At 37.0% G+C, this 25,458-nt stretch overlaps 1 protein-coding gene across 6 annotated transcripts in view; it reads right to left on the bottom strand.

Moving 5' to 3' along the window:
- Positions 1–25,458, bottom strand: part of LOC129727509 (connectin-like) — a 558,070-nt gene that overhangs the window by 116,951 nt on the left and 415,661 nt on the right. For 2 of the 6 annotated variants that reach the window (XM_055685399.1, XM_055685395.1), the window contains one exon: positions 6,559–6,619. The exons of 3 other annotated variants lie outside the window; for them this stretch is intronic. The gene's annotated coding sequence lies outside the window, so the exon portion shown is untranslated. Of the gene's footprint in view, positions 1–6,558; positions 6,620–12,950; positions 13,086–25,458 lie in introns of all 6 variants that reach the window. One more of the 6 variants, XM_055685400.1, reaches the window with a different exon arrangement.

Consider the following 25,458-nt stretch of genomic DNA (forward strand, 5'->3'; position numbering starts at 1 on the left):
AAAGGCATTTTGCTGTTCAAATTGGATTTGGTGATGACGATCTTCATGCTGCCCCAACACGGGGGAATAATGGCAGTCTGGCGAGGCACGCTGAGAAAAACCGCGTTGCTCCTGAGACGTGGTGACCAACCAGAGGGCTAGTGCTGCTGCTGCGGGACGACTGCTGTTGTCGCTGTCTAGAACTATTATGAGCGGCTTCGGCAGAAACAGGCTCTTATATAGGCCAAATATCATGTTTTCAATTGCAAGGTATATGATTCCGTCGACCGTGCTTGGGAAGCAATCATAAAACGACCAATCAGAGGACGTAATTTTTGTTTAAAAAAGGCTTGACAATTATCAATAGTACAATAGTTTGCATAATCAATCAACAATTTTCTACATTTGGGTGGATGCGTGCATAATTTTCCAAACAATTGCTGCAAAAATGAAGGAAATCGGTTGGAAACAAACCGATTTATAAGCATTTAAAAAGGGACATATTTCGTCCCTTTTTCGTTAATAGTTTTCCTATTTACATCCCTATGTGGTAGGCTAAAGAAAAACGTAGTTCTACGTCAAAAAGCCACTCTTTCAGTTCCTTTTTGGTCAAGCCATTTCCATTGTAGTCAGAATTTGGTTTAGTTCGTCAGTAGCAGAGAGAGAAAGAAAGCTTGTAAAACTATACTCGTTTCATCTAGTTTCATTGCTATGAATTGCAAATAAACGTTCTTCGTTATTCCGCCATTCAAAGTATAAGTAGAATTCTGACGCCATAAGTTGTACGTGCAAATTAATACTAGTGATGTCATATTTGTATTTTTGTATATGTATTTGAGCGCTTCTGTACACACGATTGTCGAGGGATTGATACATGTTGTCGTTTACTGTTTGAGAACAAAAGGGATCGAGATATTTGCGCAGTGCGCAGCGTGTGCAGTGGCTCCAAATTTACCGCAAAATATGTTTGTACTCTGAATCTGATTACTATATCTATTCGATTTATAAAGTAATTTATTTGTGTAGGAATCTGCAAATAGTAATAAGAGTTTTTGCAATTCAATAAACATCAAAACATGGTTTCACATGTCATAAACTCTATTCAAAACAGGATACGGCACGTTTTGCAACAAAAACAGGTTCCTTTTGTTCTGGCAACAAAAACACCAGCAACATGCCGTGCTGTCTGCTGACGAAGTAAACCAACCTGTTGGATGTGTTGGATAAATTGAAGTTTTATTCATCCCGTATCCTCCATTAATCGTAAGTATTCAAAGTGGATGAGTTATTTGCTTTCGCGAGTGCCACGGAACTAAGGTTATTTGAAAGTGAACAAGTGTATATTTCTCGAGAAAATCGTAACCCAATATCGCTAGCAAAGATGTGATTCGTGAAAGTTTTCTTCGGCCGGGTAGAATATCTAGATGTGTGAAAGTGGCAGTTTAATTTTTGTCAGAAAACAATAAATATGTTTGAGTTTTTAATGGAGTAATTCATTCATGCGAACAGAAAACCTTCAACGTTCAAGGTATGTTAACATACGTTGAGTTTCTGAGTGGAATAAAAGCAGTAGAGCTTGGCAAACTGAATCCTGCCCACAATACATATCACCTGACGAAGCCGTCAGTTACCCTATTTGGCAACACTTCCGCTCAAAAATAATATTTCTTCTGGATTCTTTAGCTAACTTCCTTAAAAAGTACCTATGAGTATTTTTCGGACATCTTACGTCTATAAAATGTTAAAAAAGAGGACCAAAAATGCGTTATTTTGCGATAGAGAGGAGGATCCCACAGAGCTGGAGGAATCCAATCGACGACAAAATTGGGATTTTTTTTTTTCAAAGTGAACCTAGATGAATAATTGTCTCTCCTTTTCGAGGCAAAACCGTAATGGTCGATGCCAAGTTCGTGCTTTTTCGTGGACACTTCGTATGAAATGACCCATAGTTTAATTTTTGCTTGGTTGTTTTTTGAATATGTGACATCTTTCTGGTTCCGGATTATACCACACAATTTGCAGCTTGTGGATTTCATTTTGGTTCCACTAATTGGTCATTTTCGGAAACCGAAATTCGCCAGCTGGGATTTAAAAATGGTATTTAAAAATGATTCCGGGCCTCTGGATATCATCATCATTCCAAAAACTTAGGTAGTATTCGATCATTTCAGGTTGCTTTATAGAAACCGGAAGCCGTCATCTTGGATTGCAGAATGGCGTCTGGTATGGGTTTCTGGTTTCTGGGCCTCATTCCGTAGATGGATGGTATTTGGCCAATTTTGTTTGATTTCCTGAAACCGGAAGGTGCCATCTTGGATTTCAAAATTGCATCATCCCGGTTCTGAAATCACCTATACTGGATGATATTTAAACTTGTTAACAGTTCTAATTGATCGAAATCGGCGATCATAACATGTCTGGACATTTTTCAACAATAGTACGTCATGAAATTATGATTTAGGGATGCGTAACTAATTTTCCGTTCAATTGCTGCATGAGTTATACTCATTTGAAATTAGACAAAAATTATCATTGATGTTCTGATTTCAAACTATTTTTACACGCTACATAAAAAGCTTGTCGTAAGACGTAGTTCTGCGTCAAAATTTATGTATTATGATTTGAACTAACTTTAAAACTATTTATATCTTTTAAAATATAAGAGATATAAATTTAATATAAATTTTTTGTTAAGTTAAAAATAAAAAAAAATATCTTAGTAAATAAATCTTAGTAAATGGACCAAACATTCACAAGCATTTACCGGCTCTTACCTTTTCAAAGTTTGTTTATTTAAGAATTTACTCTTTCGATTTCATGCCGGTCACGATTATTAAGTGAATATCGAAGATAAAATGAAATAAAAATAATTTATAACTTATAACCGTTGCAAAATGTTCAATTTTTGTTGAGTAATTTATGGTACCTAATTATATTCATGAGATAAACTTTTAATCACCATCAGCAGCAGCATTGCAGTTTTTTCTCGGTTGCACACGAATGAAAATGTACGAATAGAAGTGTACCGCTGCTTCACATACACTATGCGCTACTGTTGCTTTCACCATCTTGCATGTTTTCCTTCAAGACATTAGTTTTTATTACGCTCTAACTTCAAACTGTTCGAAAAACTTTTACCCTCGAGACATCAAATTAGCCTAAGCTCATGGAAGCAAACAAAAATTGGCCTATTGGGACGCGAAACTGACATTTTTTTTCGATATTGACACAGAGAATATCACAAGGAATGGTTAGTGTCTATTCACGTTGTCTGTGCTAGAAATGCTCGCATGTTATTGGTTCATTGTTCGCGTAAATTTGTCTTTGAAACTTCTTTTTAATTTTTACCGCATAGCAATGGAATAATAATGATAACTAGCGTATTTCCAAATTGTTCAACATTTTATCTCACCAGCAACATGGTTATTGTCATCCATCATGTTATGTTATGCTCTTATTATCGCTTGAAATCTGACGCAACATTTGCCAGTTTTATTTCAAATTTTACAGAATGCATTCTAGTATAGAAAACAAAGACGTAGTCCAACGTCAAAGAAAAAATCCCAAAGAGTATTTACATTCATTTCTTCTTTCTTTTGTAATTAAAAAAAATATTTTCAAAAAATCTTAGATGACCGATTGTTTTAAAATCACTTTCTGCTTTGCTTTTAGTGTAAGATCTCTAATTCAGTTTTGTTGTTATCTTTATAAAAAAGTTTAGAAACTTTTCAAACATCAGTCCTTTTTTCTATCTCTTGACACTATTCAGATACATCGATTTATAAAAAAACTTCAAACCTTTTCAAATGTTAGTAGAGTGAATTTTTCTAAAGAAAATATGCAAAGTTGTTCAGAGTAGTAAGGTCTACACACCCATGCTAAGAGGGTGCTTCCAACATCTGATCGACTTGGCGCGAAATAATTCAATAGTTCAATATCAAAAGTCAAAAGTCACAAATTGAAAGTTGAAACAAATGATCAAATCGAAAGTTAAAAGTCAAAAATAAATTAAATATAATTTTTGAACCTAAATATTGAAAATTTAAAGTTTTTCGCTATAGGTCACGAATCAAAAAGCAAAATTAACCAAGTAAAATTCCAGTTAAAGTCGAAAAAACTTATATGAAAGGTCAAGAGGTAAAGTAAAATTTTAAATGTTTGATATCGAAAGTTAAAATTCAAGCCGTGAAAAAAAAAGTCCAATGACACAAACCAAAAACTAAAAGTTCAAAGGTCAATATTCAAAACTTACAAGTCATACGCCCAAGGCAAAAATCAAAAGCATTAGGATTTAACTGCACAATCGAAGATTTCAATAGTAAATATTCAAAGCAAAAACTTGAAAAAATTGAATACTCAGTTGAAAAGAAATAAAACTTGAAAATATGAATTATAAAGGTTTAAAATTACAATTGAAATGAAAGTCGAAATGAACATAAGATACCTTAAAACGAATAGTCTCAATAGTTCCGGAATCGCGAACAAAAATGTGCATATAATTTGCATATAATGAGCTATCGTACTACATACTTCATGCCCGAGTTAGTGAGTAATTTGACTTTATTTAGAAACCCAAATTAACAGACATTATGCTAACAAATTCAAGAACAAACTGAACCGAATAATTCATTATCGAATGAAAAACATTTCACAAACAACTTTATCACGACCAATAAAAATACGTTGATCCTATCAAATTACATGCTTGTTCGTACTGAAAATTTCAACGGAAATCGATCGCCAAGTTCGCCACATTTTCCGCTCACGCGGGCTGGTGGCCGTCATCGCCTCGCTTCAATTGGCCACCGGTAGGCAATTCATCATTTACATAATTTCGATTTGACAGCATATATAGCCAGTGGCCCGAAAGTCCACACATGAGAAGCTTTCTGCCACATTACTACCAGGAAGAGAGAGACCGAGCGGGCGTGGAAATTCCACCGCTATGCGACTGTGTTCGCGATTGCACACGCACAAATTTTAATTTATCATATACTACTAACTGCTGATGCTGATATCACGGATAATGGTACTTACAATGACGCGCGACGATAGTCGATAATGATAATGGCGCTGGCGTATGCAATGACAGGATCGAAAGCAGTCCGTATAATGGAAAGCAAACATTTGCCCTGTAAAAGTTCGCTGATGCTGGTGGAAGTTTTTCGCTTTCCACCTCACACGAACCGTGTTCATCGGAAAAATTTGACGCGTTGCCCCACTGACGTTCGCGACCTCCAACACGGAGGAAAACCGATTCAAAAAAAAAAAGACACGCATTTGAACAAATTGGAAAACCAGTCACATGACTGTTTAAAAAACAATCAACAGTCATATGAAAATTCCTTTTTTAATTTTCCTTGTCGGTTGAAACAAACAAAAAAACAGTCAGCAATGTTTATCCGTCAGCCGCTTGAAACGGTAACCGAGCGCGACAGACAAACCGGTGACAGAAGCTGTTACTTCAAATTCCAACATATGCTAATTAGTGAATAATCAAATACCGTGGGGCGTGGGAAAGTAAGGCCTGGCGGTGGGTTGTATGCAAAAATTGCGCATATTGCGCAATGATGTAAATAATTTTAAGTGCGCCGGCGAAACTGTTGGTATTGGAAATTAAACGACAGATAATCGGTGTGAAATTTGCTGACAATAGCGAAACGCGATATGCATATTTTGGGATGGAATTGTATTGCGTGTTTATTTTTTGGATCGTTCCGGTTCGGGAATAATTGAATTTCATGATCACTGCGGAAACAGTGCTAGAGAAATGGCAACGAGGCGGATTCGAGTGCTCTTAAACAATTATCGAAGGGGGGCGGGATTCCTTGTATTGAAAAGTTTCCCGGTTACTGAGAGGATGGAATCATTAGTCGTTGGTTAATTGAACTTAATTGAAGTTTATTGAGACGAAATTCTGTTGAAATTTTTGAATTTATTCTCAGCACCAGTCAGGCATAATAAATTAGTTAAACTTTAAATATATAATTAATATGATGAACCATTTTTTTTGTGTGGCTTTAGCTGATGAACTATGAAATACTTTACCAATGCTAGGCGTCATTAAATCAGTAAGAAAATAATTATTAAAGCAGAGTTTATTCGTTTCGGTGGAATCATATGAACTGAAAATCTTTATGTGAGAATCTTTTTGAAGCATCTACAGAGCTGAAAGCGCTTTCAATAAATTAATTACTTTCCAAATAATATGAGCATAATATAAAAGACTTTCAGTGACTTAATTAGCTGGGATACTGTTCCAAGGCATGCAAATTAATTCATATGATTAGAAATTCTGGATCGGACGACCGGAACCTTCCTCCAAATTAGCTCGACCTAAAAATTAACCTCCCGCCCAATACAACAGGCTATCGGTGGGCCATGGTGGAAACATTTCGGCTGTACACGTGGGTAGGTAATCGGTTGAATCAGTGTTCAGCGGTTTCTGTTTATTCCGTACCCGAATGGACACTAATTTACCCCTTCTTCACAAGACAAATCACCAACGCCGAGCTGCTGATTACCGGCTTTTACACGTGTCCGACAAATGATGTACAACCAATCCGATAATGAGTTTACCTGATGCGTAATATATACGTGGATCCCGGTGAAAATCCGGTAGCAGCCGGTGCTCTCTTACCTGAAACAATAAAAAAAGAGAAAACTGGCTTGAGTAAATGTCAACCAGAACCCAACAATCACAGTCACGTAAATGTAATTTGTCAAGCTGCCCGAAAACCAGGAAGCACAAACTCATCGTGTATTATTAATATGCGTGCGGTCCGAGAACCCATACGTGGCAAAGCTCCGGAGTAACACGGTTCCTCCATGGGCTACCCGCTTTTTCGGACTGACCAATTAGTTTTTTTTCGGTAACTCACAAAAGCTATCTACGTGGATTGGCAGGGGTGAAAGGATCTTTAATTATGCTTCTGATTTTTTTTTGTTTCTCATTCTACCTCTGCCTCTCTGTGTGTTAGTCGCTTCTCGGCCAGTTGACAAATCACACGACAACGCATTTGGGTAGAACCATGTTTGGGGTATCCCCATCGGGCGAACAAAGTAGCACTTTTTGATGCATGAGCCGCTGGTGGCCACAGCATGGTGTAGGACCTCGGAAAAAGTGTGTGTGTTTGTCGGTTCGCAGCGGGACCGGCCGCAGTCGTGACCGAATGTAACGCACAAAATGATGGCCGACTCGGGAAAGTCTTTACGATGGAAGCATTGTAGTGGCTGCAGTGGTTTAGCGGAAGACGGACTATTCCGAGTTCGTAATATGCCTCGTTTCATTATAAATTCAACAACGCTACAGAGGGATTTTATGCCAATTCACCTCTCTGATACGCTCGCACGTAATTTTGGTGTTACGTTAACATATCACATTCCGCAATCTTGACTGTTTTGAAAGGGTCAAAATTTTCTTCTACCATTTTTATTACTCATAAACATGATGATTAATTGAATTTTCATATAAATGAGTATTTTTTCTTCAATTTTATATCAAAAGTCGCAAGATAGGGGTTTAGCTTCGCTTACTTACAAAGCAAGGAAAGGACCGTTTCCGAATTCATATAATCTTAATCAACAGTTAAAATGCTACTCGAACTTGTGACTTGATAATTGGCCTATACTTTCATTGGTAAAACAGAGATTGTAGATTTAAAATAGTCATGTTAGATACTCAAATCAATTATTAAACACCAGTATTTAAAGTCTGATTAAGTTTCGTCTGAGCAGCTGTGCCTGAAGGTTAAATCTTGGGTTCAGTCCAGTGCAACAAAACAATTCTGATGCCCTCCTTGGTTTGGTACATTTGTATTAATTAGTTTCATCGTTGTCGAAACATAGAATCAAATAAATTCTAGTCAAACATCGTTGAAATCCTCAATATCTTCGATAAGACTTCTTGAAGTCAATAAGTAAGCAATTAAGTCAATTGTCAGATTATTTATCCTACCTTGATAAGTAGATTTAAATAACTACCTACGAATAGGAAGCCCTAATTGTTAAATCAAGCAAATCATTGACAAATTCTATTATACAGCTTTAACAGTGTTTTAATCCAGCCATGGTCGAAACACCGAACTGTGCAGCCCGGTTGCCACTTTTGCATCGAAACACGGCACGACGTGTTTTGCAACTGCAACTGAGTGTTAGTGTTGAATCGACAACACGCAGAGTGATAGCCGAACCACCGGTGGCAGTGGCTGTTTTTCATTTCCGCCACGGGTGTTTCAAACTTCGGCAAACACCGGAATCGAGGGATTTGGCTTCGTAAAAACACCGGCCGCAGCCGAGAGTTTCAACTTCGAGAAAGCATCTCGACAACACGCTCGCCTGCTTGTCCTAGCGCGGGTTGACATGATTAGTGTTGGAAAATATCGAGCAAAATCCGTTTGCGAGTTTTGATGTTTTCAATCAAACCTATCTCGCTTTGGCAAGAGAGTGCGAGGTTACAAAAGCACTTGTTTACTTGTTAATTTAATGGTCATTTAGGATGAATCCTATATGGTATTTCGCAAGTGCAAGTAATAATTCGTATGCTCTATGCCGTCAGCGATAAATCAACAACTATTGTTAGCGCCGAAATTAAACGATATTATCGATAAGAAGCGATCATCCAAATTAACGATAAGTATTGATAACTTTTCCATTTGTAGATTTGGCCGTGGAATTTTAACAAATTAGACGCTGACTGGACTATTTGGCATTAATCCTAGAACAGAATACTTTTTGTTTTGTATGGCGTCTGATGATAGAGAAATGCGGTTGAATTAGTTTACTATAGCGTTTGTCGGCATTTGCGGGAAGCACAATTATTGTTCACAATATTGTCGAAGAAAACAAACCGATCGAATAAACCGTTCCACAGTGTTTTATTTTGCCGTTTTCGTGCGATTGGATAAATACACCCAACGCAAACGGGGAATATTTTATTACTTTCGGGCAATTTTTTATTACTTTTTGTGTCTTATGACAGCGCATTATACACAAAAAGTAACAAACAAAAAGTAAAAAAAATATAACGGCCACACGCTTGTATGTGTTTCTGCAGGAGAACATACAGCCAAGCACCGCAATGCATGTGTTGGCAAGACTTCACTCGCTGCATTTGTATTGATGCAACGATCTGGTTCATTTTTGTCTCCCTTCATCCACACATAATCAGAATCTCAACCGTCAACCTCAAATGTCCAATTAGAAACACTTTCGTTTCGTCCCCCAGTGTTTATTTGAAATGGAAATATGTAATACTGTCTGACCAGAGTTGCCGAAGTTGCGAATATTGTTCTGGATGGGCACGAGTTTTGTATATTCAAACAGGTCCAAATGAGTTTTCATGAACCAATGATTATGTGCTGTAAATAGCTTGCAAGAGAGCGAATGTTTTTATTTTTCTCTAACGCAGTTTACAGATCGTGATGTCATTTTAAGGCCCATTTCAAGTCATTGAAATCATCAAAGATTGCATATTTTATGACGGGGAAAATGTTGCTTGGCAGCTCTTGTCATATATTTTCGCTACTCCGTATGCATACAACGAGCGAACTAATACACGCCCACCGGATGAATTGGAGATTGAAAAAACTTGTAACATGTGCAACTTATGCGACGGTGTGTGATTTTTTTTACTTGAGGTGGAAAGGGAGCATTTTTCGACAGAAAAAACGTTGCATGTGGTGGAAACGACCATTATTAGATAGTCGTACTCTCATAACACGTGCTAAATATATGACAGTATGTGTTGTTACTTGACTGGGGAAGAATTTTATTGCTTTTTAAGTAATGGATTTGTTACCTAAAAGGTAATTTTGCGCTATTGCTTCTAAAGTAATAAGGAAAAGTTTTGCGTGTAGAGAATCAAATGTTGATTATAACCATAATGTATGTTCGGAGATGTTTCAAGATATTCAAAAATACATCTTTCGATGTAGGAAGATGAGTGATCAATCCACCTAAAAGTGAGATAGAAAATTTACTTTTTCATCAGATTGAGATAGATGCTTGATGTCTCCGGCAAAATTTTAGGTGATCTAAAAACAAGAAACTTGAAATTGTGATTTTCAGTACCTCTTAATAGAAAACTTTATGTTGCTCAAAATATGTAAGCGATAGAAACATGATGTCTTCGGCCAAGTTTCTTGTTTTTAGATCACCTAAAACTTTGCGGGAGACATCAAGCATCTATCTCAATCTGATGAAAAAGTAAATTTTCTATCTCACTTTTAGGTGGATTGATCACTCATCTTCCTACATCGAAAGATACATTTTTGAATATCTTGAAACATCTCCGAACATACATTATGGTTATCATCAACATTTGATTCTCTATTTATCCAATCGCACGAAAACGGCAGAATAAACCACTGTGGAATGGTTTATTCGATCGGTATGGTTCCTTCGACAATATTTTGAACAATAATTTTGTCCATCCGAAAAATTAACCAAGTGAAAAAAAAATAAAAAATATATTCAGAAAAATTTCTACTCTTGCATATTTTTATGTTTCACAAATTATCAATATTAAACATTACTCTATTTGGGGCTTCCCGCAAATGCCGACAAACGCTATAGTAAACTAATTCAACCGCATTTCTCTATCATCAGACGCCATACAAAACAAAAAGTATTCTGTTCTAGGATTAATGCCAAATAGTCCAGTCAGCGTCTAATTTGTTAAAATTCCACGGCCAAATCTACAGATGGAAAAGTTATCAATACTTATCGTTAATTTGGATGATCGCTTCTTATCGATAATATCGTTTAATTTCGGCGCTAACAATAGTTGTTGATTTATCGCTGACGGCACAAAGCATACGAATTATTTCTTGCTCTTGCAAAATGCCATATAGGATTCATCCTAAATGACCATTAAATTAACAAGTAAACAAGTGCTTTTGTGACCTCGCACTCTCTTGCCAAAGCGAGATAGGTTTGATTGAAAACATCAAAACTCGCAAACGGATTTTGCTCGATATTTTCCAACACTAATCATGTCAACCCGCGCTAGGACAAGCAGGCGAGCGTGTTGTCGAGATGCTTTCTCGAAGTTGAAACTCTCGGCTGCGGCCGGTGTTTTTACGAAGCCAAATCCCTCGATTCCGGTGTTTGCCGAAATTTGAAACACCCGTGGCGGAAATGAAAAACAGCCACTGCCACCGGTGGTTCGGCTATCGCTCTGCGTGTTGTCGATTCAACACTAACACTCAGTTGCAGTTGCAAAACACGTCGTGCCGTGTTTCAGATATGCCACTCAGTGTAGAGCGTGGTTTGGACATTTCTGTTTTAATCTAAACATATGACAATAGAGATATGTCTCATTGTGTTTCTGGGGTCGAGAAAGAGTGGCAATGACTGTGTGGAATAATTTTCATCATCGAACTTAAAGAACCGATCTTATACATTTTGCTTATAGGCCCCGAAAAAATTACTTGTGCAAAATTTCAACTCAATCGGACATGATTTAAGGTCGCATCAATAAAAATAATTTTGTTTTAAATTTTTTTGGAACCACTCCAAAGAAAAATTAAGTTTATGATGCCCAATAAGCATTCCAATGATTTACATGTGGAGCCAGTTGCGAGTCATTTTTGATTTTTGAAAATTCTAAAATATTACATTTTAAGATTTCAGTTGCTCAAAAACCCGGCATGTCTCAGAAGGTCGATGTTCGGCCCACAATATTTATTTTCGATATAACGCCAGCTTTCGACGCTTTATACATTTTTAAGTTCTTTTTCCCATTTTCATGTACCCTCCCCTGGGTAGATTTTCGAGGGATAAAAATTACAACTTTGAGCGCTTTGAGGCACCCCTAAATCATGTCCGTTTGAGCTAAAATTTTTCACAGGTTATTCTCTGAGTCAATAAAAAAATTTGCATAGTTGATTTTGATGTAGAACTACGTTTATCTTTGGCCTACCACATTGGGGTGTAATCCAAAAATCTACCCATTTTCTTCATTATTGCAGCAGCCGATTAGAAAATTATGCACGCGGCCGCCGGAAATATGGACAAGAGCATTCTATCTTTCCAGCTTTTTGGGAGTTCATTTACCGTTTTCCGAACGGATCGCAGTAGCGTGAACGGTCAAAAATCACGTGGTGGTAGAGTCTTAATGGTGGTAGAGTCTTGAAGGCCGTTTCCTCCAGACCTTGCTGCTGCATTGATCCAGCCCCTATAAGCAAAACGCTCCAGCAAGTGTGGGTGAAAATCAAACGGAAAAGTTCATCTGTACACGCAAAAGTTCAAGTCTTACACACTCACTGTGTCCTCTCAGTTCACACATTTTCTGCTCAAAGAACGCACAAAAAATGTGTGGAAAGCATAACGCATCAGCAGCACAAGGAATACATAGACATTATTCAAATCCAAATGTGTATCATTACTACACGGCAAGGTAAATCGTCTTGCGCTGTTATTTACGCCCACTAGAACTAGAGCCACACACTGCGAAACACTTGCTTGAAGAGAGCAGCAAAGCGCAAACACCGCTGTGGAATCTGAAATATTTCTTCAGAGCTATAGCAAACTGGTGTGATCTTTTTCACACGAAAGGACAATACGCTCAAACACAACAGAGATCACTGCAGAACGTGCTTTTACTGTGAGAGAAACATATACCCAGGTGAACACTCTGAAAAAAATGCACGTAAAATTTACCGGGAAAAGTGGCTGATTCTCATCCACCTTCTACTTTTGCAAATTTCTCGAAAGCCGTTCATGTGTTAGTGTGTTAGTGTCAAGTTCAGTGTCAATCGTCTACGTGTTGGTCAAGTAATTATAACCTGATTTTCACGTACCTTTTACGTGATATTTAGGTGAAACCATAAACAGAATGCATAAACCCCACATGATTTTCACGTACTTTTTACGTGTTATTCAGATGGAATCTACGTGAATTTTAAGTAAATAGACTAGACAGCGCATATAAAAAATATAATTTATTTCAAATACTAAAAAATAATTACTTGTTTAAAATCGTGTCGGAATCTCGCTCGAAAAAACAGGAAAGACCGGAAAGATGTCGACCGTTCAACCGGCAGGAGGTGTTCCGCTCGAAAATGACCGTTGACGATTCCAATCGTCCGGTAAGAATCCACCAACTGAAAATTTGAAAAGTGTATATGTTTCCTCTGTTAATCTAAATATAATTCTGGCTACTTAAATTGCGTGTTTTCCAATATAAAATTAACAGAAGCAGCTTAGGAGTTCTTTGGACGCCATATTGACTTCTTTTGCATACTAAAAATTCACGTAAATTCCGTTGTCGGAAGCGTCACACCACAGTCGCACTAACACTAACAAAGTCAAAACACAAATACCAACGCGTTCAAACTATTTACATTATAATTTGACCGATTTACGTGAATCGTACGTGAAATTTAGGTGAAAGTTACTAATGTCACGTAAAATGGCAGATTTTCTGAAGGTCAGTCACTTACGTGATTTCTCAGGTGGATTTTACGTGCCTATTTTTGAGAGTGAAGGAAAGTAGAAAAGGGTGGTTACTATGCATCTCGAAACTAAAAAAAAACTTAGCCGTACGTCATGCATGTTTGCTCTTCGAATTATATAGATTTGATCTCATCTGTGTTCTCCGCGCGGCGTTTGGCTATGTATTCTCTCTAGAGTGATTCACCACTCTTCTCCCACTCAGCTGTGGTGTAAGCAGGGTTGCCACAATTATACTTGTATTTTTTTATCACTATACTTTTTTATCGACAAAATCTGTTTCTCTGTATCTCGGGCCGAAAAATCTGTATCGAGCAAACTAAGAATGTTGGATATAAAAATGCTTTTTTTTGCATCTGCCTTATCTTTTTCTTTTGATTTTAAATTTTCAATAAGTAAGGCGATAATTAAATGTATTAACAGATGATTATTCATTTTTCTCTACGTGATGTTTATAAATGTTTTTGTTAAATTTATCTTCTAAAGTTTTCGTTAATTTAATATTAGTATCTTGCCTTTGGTCTGCAACGTAGCTTTTAGCTTTTAGAATTGAGATCATTAGCTTAGTGACTATGCAATTCCGTTAATTCAACTATATATTGAAATATGCGTTCTACAAGAGCCGAAGAATGTGAAAATTTCTCACAAATGATCTGTAACGGAAACGAGAATTTACCATCCCGCCTTGCGGTATCCAACAATTCAGACCAAGTTAAGTCATTTGTTTGAATAAACATACGTAAACATCCTGATAAATATTTTGAAACGTCAGTTTTTGCGATTCATCCAAGCCACATTCCGCTTCTTCTGCATCGGTACCAACATAAACACTAAGCCGATAAATCTACAAAATTAACCGATACAGTACAATACGAAATTTTATGATCATATGCAATGTCTTCTCATATTGATATTGATTCAATGTTGTTTTTGAATGATCTGGCTCTTGTAAATGAATCGATCAGGTAATATTTCAATAAACTTAAAAGTACCTCAATTATCAGTAACCGATGCTGGTTACAGTGCTTCAACGAGAGCAGTCTCCTGAAAAACGTTACCAATACCAATACAAATCATTATAACGATACCAACACCGATGAAATCGTTCTAAGCGAAGTGGTTCGGAGCTGTAGAATACATTCAAAATACGCTAGAGTATCAAATGCGTTATGCTCAACGCACATGCGATGTGCTGGTTCCAAACTCGATCATTAAATGCTCTAAAAAAGCTCATAAATGATCTGGTTACGCAAACTCTAACTTTTGCGTGTAGGCATTGGAGCGCTGTATTTGCCACCTAATCGGTTGAATGCACTAGAGGCTATTCAAAAACATTCTGACTCTATTGGGTTCGTCCTGTCACACTTGAATTCACACGGAATTGCTATTTTAGTTGGGGATTAAAACCATCGAGAACCGCAAAACTGCTCTGTGATAGAGGCCTATCATCGAGATCATCGTGCTCTGGACGTGACGGTGACCTAGGAAGTGTATTGACCTTGAAATAGCATCAGAACGTTGTGGATTCGATTTTCGACGGGTTGATTATGATGTGCTGAACGAAGCGACATCAGCAATTGACTGGCAGTTTCTGAACTAGCAACGGGATCTGACAGATATAGTCGACATGCTCGAAACAGAGATACGAACAGTAATTGAAGTTTACGTCCCTTCCTACAATCACCTATGAAACCTGCTTGGGTTAACAGGGTGGGTTAACTTCTCCGTGAATTGACGCATCAGAGACGAGCTGCTCAGAGAAATAATGAAAAAACATCGCACGTTTCTAGCAAAGAACCTGCTTAGCCTTGCTAGTAACAGGTACAGATTATACAATTGATTCCTGTATTCTCGTTACATTGAGCATGCTCAAAGAACTTTACGTCGACTGACATTCGAAAAAGATCTGGTCTTTTATTCGGTCCAAAAGTAAGTCAGATTCGATGTTTTTCAGTAATTTCGAGATAGTGGTCAGAACGATGCTGTCTGAATCGTGTAAAAATTACATTTGTTGGGACCAACATGGATTTTAGCCCAAGAAATCTGTCGCAACCAATCTGTCGCTGTTCTCTTCGTTGTGTTCTTGCTCAATGGATGCGGGCTTGCAAATGAATGCTTTGTACACAGACTTCAAGGCAGCGTTCGATCGTGTAAATCATGACCTCCTTCTCCGAAAAACTGGATAAGCTGGGGCTCTTTGCCATGCTTGTTAGATGGTTTCGATTATACTTAACTGACCGAGTTGTATGTGTTGCTATTGGGTCGTCGCATCTTCGCGGATGATGTGAACATTTTCGTAACTATAGCCTACCTCGATAACTGCCTGGAACTGTAGAAGTTGCTTGATGCCTTTGGTGACTTGAACAAACGAAATCTCCTTACCCTGTGCGTAGATAAATGTAACGTCATCACCTTCAGCAGAGAGCTACAACCAATCTTTCATACAGTTTGTTTGGGCAAGAACTCCACCACGTGTACCAAGTTAGAGATCTCGGCGTAATTTTGGAGCTTACATTCTGGAAACAACACGATGAGTTCATACCGAAAGCCAACAGGCAGCTGGTATTCATTTTCAAAACTGCTGACGGTTTCCGAGATCCAGAGTGCATCAAATCTGTTACTGCGCCCTGGTACGTTCGATGCTTGAATATTCTGTTGTTGATTGATTTCTATTCAGCAAGATTTGAATCGACCGCACATAAGCTGTCCAGATCTTCCCTAGCACAACGCAACGAACCTGCTTCCCTATAAGAACCGGTGCATGCTATGAGGGGATTGAGATGTTGGAAAAAAGGAGATCCAACGCACAAGTCATTTTTGTTGCGAAGGGTCTTTGGGTTCCGGTTTTTGAGTATCATCCCGATTCTGGAAATACTCATATTCGATGGTATTCGGCCAAAATTGGTTCTCTTCCAGAAGCCGGAAGTCACCATTTTGGAATTACCTCTGTGGTCGTTTACCAATCTCTGTCCCGGTTCTCAAATTCCGAAATGGCGTCTGGAGTTGATTTCCGGTCTCTGTGCATCATTCCGTTTCCAGAAATACCCATATTCGATAGCATTTGGCGAATTTTGGTTCTCTTCCAAAGACCGGTGGTCGCCATTTTGAAATTCAAAAAGGCGTCGAGGATCATTATGGTTATGGGGCATATCACCAGACATCATCTAGACATTATTATGGTTATGGGGCATATCACTATAACTCTTCGTGATTTACTCGAGTTTTTCGTCACAGTTCACCAATGTTTCCGGTGTTCCTCAGGGCAGCAATTTGGGACCTCTGTTTTTAATTTTATTTTTCAACGACATCGTCTTGCTACTTGGAGCCGGCTGCAAGTTAGTGCTGATGATTTGAAATTATACATAGTAGTTCAAACTGTTGATGACTGCAATTTTTCACAAGCACTGTTGGATACGATTGTTGATTGGTGTCGACGAAATAGGCTTGTCCTTAGTGTTTCTAAATGTTAGGTTATGACCTTTCACCGAAAAAGCAGTCTAATCGTTTTGAGTTACCGAATCGATGGGCACGTTCTTAAGAGAGTAGACCAAGTCAATGACCTTGGTGTCCTACTTGATATTAAGCTTACTATTAATCAGCATCGCTCAGCTGTTATCTCGAAAGCTGCACGCCAACTTGGACTCATCGCAAAAATTGCTCGAGATTTCAAGAATCCTCACTGCCTTAAAAAACTTTATTGCTCGTTGGTACGGCCTCTGATCAAGAATGCTTCTATAATTTGGTGCCCTCATCAGCTAGTGTGGAATTCACGCCTCGAACGTGGGCAGAAAAGATTTCTACGATTTGCGCAAAGTGATCTACCTTGGCGGGATCCCGTTAATCTTCCACCATATCCCGATCGCTGTCGTCTACTCAGCCTTGAGACACTAGAACGATGAAGCAAAATACATCAAGCTGTATTTCTCGCCAAGATAATTAGCAACGAAATCGACTTTTCAAGATCGCATCAAATTTCAGATCAAATTTTTAATGAGCTTTAAGATGCTACGGATTTTTATCACTATTGATTGCAGTGAACGATGAAATTTCGTCTTGTGAAACCTTAAAAGAGTACCCGGGTCAATCACCTTATTTAATAATTATTTTGCTCGCCACAATATGCACAAGATATATGTTATCAAAACGACGAGATATGAAAATCAGCATGCCAAAATATCACAAAACTGATATTTGTTTTTAGTAATTAGGGTATTCAAGAATTAAAATATAGTTTTGCAGCTTTTCGGTGTTCCTAATAATCATTGTGGAGCGCACAAAACTCAATCTGATTCGGGTTTATTATGTCAAATAGGTTATTATTAAATCAATTAATAAATAAATAATTCCAGCATATTTCTTTCATTATTCAAAATAATAATTACTGCAGCCAATTCAGATAAATGAACTCATAACAATGCATACAGCCAGGTTTGCTGAAACGTCGTAAACCTTGTAAACTTTCTAAATGTTGATTCAAATGAGTCCTCAATTGCTGGAACATTTAATAATAGAGAAAAACTCTGAATATGTTTTGTATGTTTGTTGCCTATACAGGGTAATTAGTTTCTTGTTGGGAATACATTAGGGGCTGATAGATACAATACATTAGGGGCGTTAATCTACTCAGAGTTATTGAACTTGTGTCTTGGATCCTCCTCCATGAAGTTTTTCTAACTTTAGGGGCAATTCTATTGATTTCATTTGAAAACTGAGACAGTTTTCTACTAGATACAGCTTTTACAAGTCTTAATAGATGTAAAAAATAACATTTTGGAAGCAAAAATTTCCAAAAGTAGTACTGCGATAAACGTATTCCGATGCATTTTTCCTATAAAAATGTAGTGTTAAGTTTCCTGTGCAGTTTTTGCACATTTTTATCCACATGATGGATATTCCTAGTCTCTGGCACGATTTGTTTTGCTGTACCGATAGGCCAACAATATCTCGAAATTGGATTACGTTTACGTCTTTAATTCGATCGCAAGAAGGCTGCTGAAAAGTACTGTCTTTTCGTGACAGCAAATTTTAAACTATTTCTTCTCTCACTCTCTAGTTTTGATAACAAAATTGAATCTGAATGTGTTATAATAACAAAACCTGAAATGAAGTAGTTCTAAAACAAGTCTAACTTATTTTTCGTTTTTATCAAAACCTGTTTTTTCTAACAATGTTTGTTATTTTATTGTTCTCTATATCTTATCTTATTTTGTTAGAAAGCTGGTACATTAGTAACAAATTTTAATATGTGTTTGATACTAGTAGAATCATTTCTGTTATAATTTCTGTTATTTTAACATCTAACGGGATCAAATCGAAAACACAGCCTTTGAGGTTTTTCCCGTAACAAACTAACAGCTTGTGTTACATTTTTGTTTTTTCTTTCTGATCGGGTATTGGTTCTTCCTAGCTGTCGCTAATGACAGTCTCTACAGCGTCACGTCCTTCGGCACAAATCTAAGCGGGCAGCTTACTATGATTCACAAGAGTAGGGTCGGCGCTATAATGAAAGCGTGGAGATGCGAAACACCTTTTTTCACGTCTGGAATAATTAGTGTTCGACATCGGAACGAAAACGTTGGGTCCGCGTTCCGGTCCGGTCCGGTCCGGTGAAAAATCGAAACTGGCTCGTTCCGGTCCGATTGGCTTCGTTCCGGTTCCGGTCCGGAGTCCGGTCCTAAGTCCGGTAACAAAAGTTGCCAGTTTTTTCGAGAGCGTTATTTTAGTGAAAAAATTATTATAAAGACTTTTATGCATGTTGAAAAATATTTGACTAAATCAATACAATACAAACTAAATTTTGCAATTTGTTTTTCTATTTTTTTATTATATTTTTTTTTCTAACTGAAAAATTTGGAGTGTAGTAACAAAAAACGCTGGTTCCACAATTTTTCTAGTTTTGGTACATTTATTTAAGCCAGCATTTTAGTGAATCAGCTGCCGGATTCTTTTCCTACTTAGTCTGTTTCTGCGTGATGTGACGAGGACCCGCCCCGAAGAAAATTTATTTTCGAGTGGAACACTCGATGCCGAAACACACAGGACGTCTCTTGCCATTAAGGACAGGTTCAGAAATCTTTCAGAATTGTCCTTAATTATGAAAAGAAAATAAACAACACCATAAATGAAACAAAAATTATGTATATTGTAACTCACTTTCGACCAATTTAGCCGATGGCATTCAATTAACAGGGTGGCCAGGAGATTTCCAATTTCTAATTCCCGGTTTTTTCCCGGTTAGCAATTGATGTTTTTCCCGGTTTTAAAACGCCTAAATATTTAAGTTCAACCACGTTTATTTATTGAAAAAATAATTTTGTGAGAGAATCTTGTTTTAAATATCATTAATTCATTTCAAAACTTGAAAAAGGGTTAACTTCTTCGGCCAACATGTATTTGCTATTAATTTTTCGACTTTGCATGGCTGAGATTTTCATTATTTCACTCAGCTAAAATCAGGATATAATTTAGAATCAATTTGTGCTTCATGTTTCTGAATATTTTGACATAAATTTTTAATTTATTTTGAACCGTTCTTTGGAACAATTTTCTGTCATTTTAGACTTACGTAAATTAATTACTGGTTTGAATAAACTGTTCAACTAAAGCCATATTAGTAACTTTCTACACTCACTGGTTGAGATTTTCTGCGTTTTGTAGAACTGGTTTCTGCTTTTTCACACCAATATATTTTTACAAATTTAGAACTTAAGTCAAAGTTGTTTTGGCTGCTGTTGAGCTTCGGAAACGACAAATCTTTGAAATCATTTTCTGTCATTTCAAGCCTTGTGAAATTTCATCAATTGTTTTTAAGCTTTGTTACGGATTTTGGCCTTATTCAAAGTGCTTATTTAAAAATAAAATATAAAAATTCATTTTCCACTAATTCTAAGTTGAATTTCAAATATGATTGCGGATTTTTTTAAATTCAATTCGGAATCTTTTCTAGGGTTTCTTTTTCTGATTTCTCGTCAGACTAAAATTAAGTAATTTTTTCAGCTAAATTCCCAATTCTGAGTTAATTTTCTCTTTGAAAACCTAATTTTAAATTGAATTGACTTAAAATATTTTTATTGAATTGACTTTAAAATTTTTTTTATTATTTTTTTCTTGTTTCCCGATAACTTGTTCTTAGTCATTTTTTGTTGATGAGAGGAAATATTCTAGTTATTTTTCAGAGTTTTTAAAATAATTAGAACATATATTTTTGACCCCGAATCGACATAGTTTTTCGCCTTGCCTGAATCTGCAATGATGGCCGTTTCTGGCAATTTTATATTTATTTAAGAATAGATATAAATATAAAGAATAAATTTTTGCATTTTCAACCTAATTATTACCCATTTTCTAGTGTCCACACACTTTTCTAGATTCAGTTTTGAAATTGATTTTAAATTGATATAATTAGTTTCTTTCGAGCTTCAATACAATTTTATTGCTACTTAGAAACAATTTTTGATTTTTTGAGCTAAATAAGCAGATTGGTTTGTGTTTTCTGATTCCGCGTTCTAGATTTCAGAATTTTCAACAAAAATCTATTTAAAAAAATTGACTTTATTACTTTTATAATATCATTGAATTCTTTTCATATTTTTGGCGCATTTCTGACTTTAAATTAAAATCTGATTGCTGACTTTTATCGAAGAACTTTAGAAACATTTGAACATATATTTTATCTTTTTCTAGTTCATGGAAATTGTGAGCTGAATTATAAAAAACTGTGTGTATTTCTGTCGTTCGAAATATTTTTTCCGTTTTCTTAGGGTGAAACGGGATTGTGGTCTATTCCTATACAATTTTGAGGTTAGAGTTCATTTTACTTTTGTAGTTTGAGCGTAAAAAAATCGGCTTCCACTAAATAAACAGCACTCAAATTGCTACTTCAGGCATGCAACAGTTGTGAAAACAATTAATAAAAGTTTCATGTACGTAGTCTTCATAAATCAAGAGAAAAATAGATTGCAAAATTCGAGTTGATCGCGACCACGTCCCGTTTCACCTTAAGGATCTCTTGAGGCTCAGTTATTGTCTTGACAATATAGAAAGGACTAATTTGATACCATTGTTATCCTTACGTGGTAATGTTCCTGGTTTATTTTAGGTGAATAATTTCCGCAATGGCCCTTATAGTTTTGCCTTTTTTATTTGAAAAATATGTCTTTCTGATTTTAGAGGAGTATGCAAGCAATTAGAGAAAAAACAAAGACGGCTCTGCATATAGTTTCGTCGTGTAAATTTTCAAGTATAATTGTTGAACTCAAATGGAAGTTTGAATGTCAGGTAATGCCATATGGCATCATCCGCCGGGAATGGGTTAGGTTACGGTTTTTTTTATTTTTGCTTATTTTCTGATGGTCTATTTCTGCCACTATTATGTCAATCACCGATACCCGGGGAGGTAACTCCAACTAGAATCTTAACTAACGATCCCGTGATTAACGGACCGGTGCCAACGGCTTCACTTTCCCATGCGATAGAAGAACCCAGAGTTTTTTCGCCTCAGGAAATCTCCGGAGGATTGAATCTAGATCAGTTTTGGTTTATTGTGAGTGAATAACGTCACCACACAACCATCGACACCTATGGCGTTGGGATTCGAACCCAGATCCAGCGTGGTTGGTGGAGGCATTACTTGTTTCAGGTTTAAGATATTTTTTTATAGTTTAGTTTTTGCCTATTTCGAGTTACCATATAAAATTTCATTGGAATCATTCTTGATTTTTTTTTTTTTGGCTTTGAAGGTTTTGTTGGCGATTTGTAACCTAAGATTCAAATCTTGTTTCTTGTTTTAGAATATTATCACATCAATTGTGAAGAATTCGGTACATAACTTTGAAACAAACTCAGCCATAAATGACATTAGACGTTGATCCTGTAAAGTGGTGGTTGTTTTGATGTTTGATCGCCACTTACTGTTGAAGCCCTAATCAGTGCGAATGAGGAGGGAGACAAATTAGAGAAAAACAATCACAGCAGTGTACAGAGCAATTGCGGGGCTAGCGCTAGGATCATATTGACTCTAACAGTCGCCTCTCTTAGCCGAGATTCTAACGTATGACGACTGGCTTGTTACTCCGGCACCTTACGCCGAGATCAACTAAATGGTTCCTCGAGCCTTCCAGTGTTTGTGAGAGGGCAGAAAATGTATAGTGCATTGAACTAATACAACAGATCCCAAGCATGTGTAAATGAAAAATAATGTTAAAATTGGACATGATAAATTTCCCGGTTTTCCCGGTTCATTTTCGAATTCCCGGCTTTTTCCCGGTTTTCAAGGTTTTCCCGATTCGCTGACCACCCTGAATTAAGCACAAACTCAGAACAAGTTGTGCGAGTCTATCAGTTGTTCACTAGTTTCGAAGTGATAGCAGGAGCAAAATTGAAATAGCAAAAAAAAATGTAGGGTAGTTTGGGGTAATTTGGACCCCCTTAGGAAAACTCCTGTTATTTCGTAACCTGTTTTTTCTATCCCATAAACGTAATGTTCTATAGTAATATTGATCTGTTTTCTATGTTTCTACACGAAACAACCTTGATATTAAGGTCAAAAGAACAAAAAAAATAACGAAACTAAAAATTATGATTTTCGGACATAAGAAAATCGTTTGGGGTGAAAATGGACAGCTATTGGGGTAATATGGACAGTGTTTGGGGTGATGTGGACAGGGTAAAACATGTGAGTTTTATAGTATCAGTAGTTGCTTAATACACAGTAGAAGGTGGTATCAGGCATACGGAATGATAACTGCAATTCTTAGGCATTGCTCAGTGGTTCCACAGTAGGCCAAAAAAATTTCCCTTCTCCAATTATTCATACTAGAAACTGAGTATGCGATCGTGTATCGCACACGCGCGTTTGTGTGTGTGCATGTGTGTGTGTGTTTGCGTGCGTGCGCGCGCGTGTGTGTGTGTGAGTGTGTGTGTGCGTGTGTATGTGTGTGTGAGTGTGTGTTTGTCTATGTGTGTGTATGTGTGTGTGTGTCAGTGTATGTGTGATGTGAGTTTCATGAGAATCGGATGATATACCATATTTTTGGCAGTACTTTGAATGTTGCTGTGTCAGGAAATTTCAATGATTTTTATGTTCGAAAATCACAATTTTGAGCTTAACTTCGATTACCTAATTCCCTCAATTTTGATCTGATTTTGGATCAACGAGTTTCGTTTTGAGGGGAAATTTATGTTATTTTTCAGAACTCTTGTGTACCGTACAGTCTCGTGAAACAGTTCGGAATGATCGGATAATCAACAGCCTATATGAAATAAACCGTATTTTTCAAATTTTTGGGTTTCGGTTTGCATATCGTCGTTCCAAATCCGTTAATCCCGAAATCGCGAAACGAAAAAATATATAACGAATGTACGTTGACGTACGATTTCTTATTTTTCCTTGAAAGGCCTATCAAATTCCTTAAATTTTCCATTAAATCTTTTAATCGGTCAAACGGCTCAAAAGTTACAATTTTTTGAAAAATGATTGCCGATTTTTGGCAACTTTAATCCAAAATGGATCATACTAATGACCAAACAAAAAAAATACGGGTATAAAGTTTTTCGATAAAAAAGGTATACCAATGTTGAACATGATCTGAACAAAAAAACTAATCTGATAATAAGAAAGGTTTAACGGCATTTTAGGGGGACAACATTATCGGATATCAGAAAAGAGTTCAGCACCCAAAAATTGGCATTATACGTCATTTTCAAGAATTTTAGAAAAAAAATTTGGTTTTTCCAACTTTTGTTCAGAAACCCGCCACTCTGCGGGGCATTGAAAACACTTTTTTGTACAGATAAATCATCCCAGATTGCCTGCAACACTTTTTACAGCTCATTGTTTGTACACCGCCGTCCATCCGTTCGTTTTTATATGCCCGCGGCAGCAGTCCGACAAAAGAATTTACTTCAAACTCGCCTAACACCCAAAAAAAACTGTCCATTTTACCCCAAACAGGACGCCTTTCTAAAAACTCATTTCCTTCCACTATTTTCGGTCAAACTTATCGCAATCTTTCATTAAAATTTACTCTTTTACTAGACAAACACGGCTGCGAAGCTCATTGTACTGAAAACAACGAAGAAAATCTTAAAAAACCTTAAATACACAAGCGTAAAACTAACAGAAAAATCAACTATTGATGTTTCCTTTGTTTACATTGGCACTGCGGTGCACCTGTCACAGCAAACCATGAAATTTTTATATTAGTTAGGGTTTAGTAGCTCAAGGAAAGGATAAAGTAGTACATGGAACCCAAAAATGTAATACTCTCGAAGATAAAGCACCTGTCCATTTCACCCCAGGGGTCCAAATTACCCCAAACTACCCTAACAATCAATGTCTTTCTAATTTTATAAGAACCATGTGATCAATTAAAACATATATTACAGGTTAAAAAGGGTGAGCAAGGCCATATAGGTTGACTTTTAATAAAAGCAGCGAAGAAAATCAAAAAGGATGAAAAACTTGCTGCGTTCTATGACTTAAATTGAATAATTTTTTTTTCACCGAAAATTTTCGGGGTCCGGAAAGCATTACCCGGTCCGTTCCGAAGTCCGGATGGCTTCGTTCCGGTCCGGTCCGGGAAAAAATCGGACTTTGAAGGTTCCGGTCCGATCGGACTTCGGACCGGACTTTAACCGGACCCTACCCAGTCCGATGTCGAACACTAGGAATAATATCAACAATCGGAAAATATATGCAACGGGTTGCTTCGTATTCATTATGACATCGGCCCAAGAAAGAGGAGAAACGAATAAGGGCGAGTCCTATATCGTCGATGACAGTCACAGCAGATAAGTAGGCTGTCAGCAGCGCAGGAATAATAGGACATCTTCAAAATGGAAAATCTATGCTGTCATGTTTGCGCAAGAATAGGCTGTAGTTGCGTTGCCTGTGTAAGCTTTATCTGACCACCTTATTCATGTGGCTGTTATAGTAAAAAGAGAGCCCAGTCGTTAGTATACTGTCGCACCGCAGTACTTTTCCGAAGCCTGGTCCTGAATATACAAATGATTTTGATAATGCCA

Source organism: Wyeomyia smithii, chromosome 3, assembly GCF_029784165.1.
Source record: "Wyeomyia smithii strain HCP4-BCI-WySm-NY-G18 chromosome 3, ASM2978416v1, whole genome shotgun sequence".
Lineage (NCBI taxonomy): Eukaryota > Metazoa > Arthropoda > Insecta > Diptera > Culicidae > Wyeomyia > Wyeomyia smithii.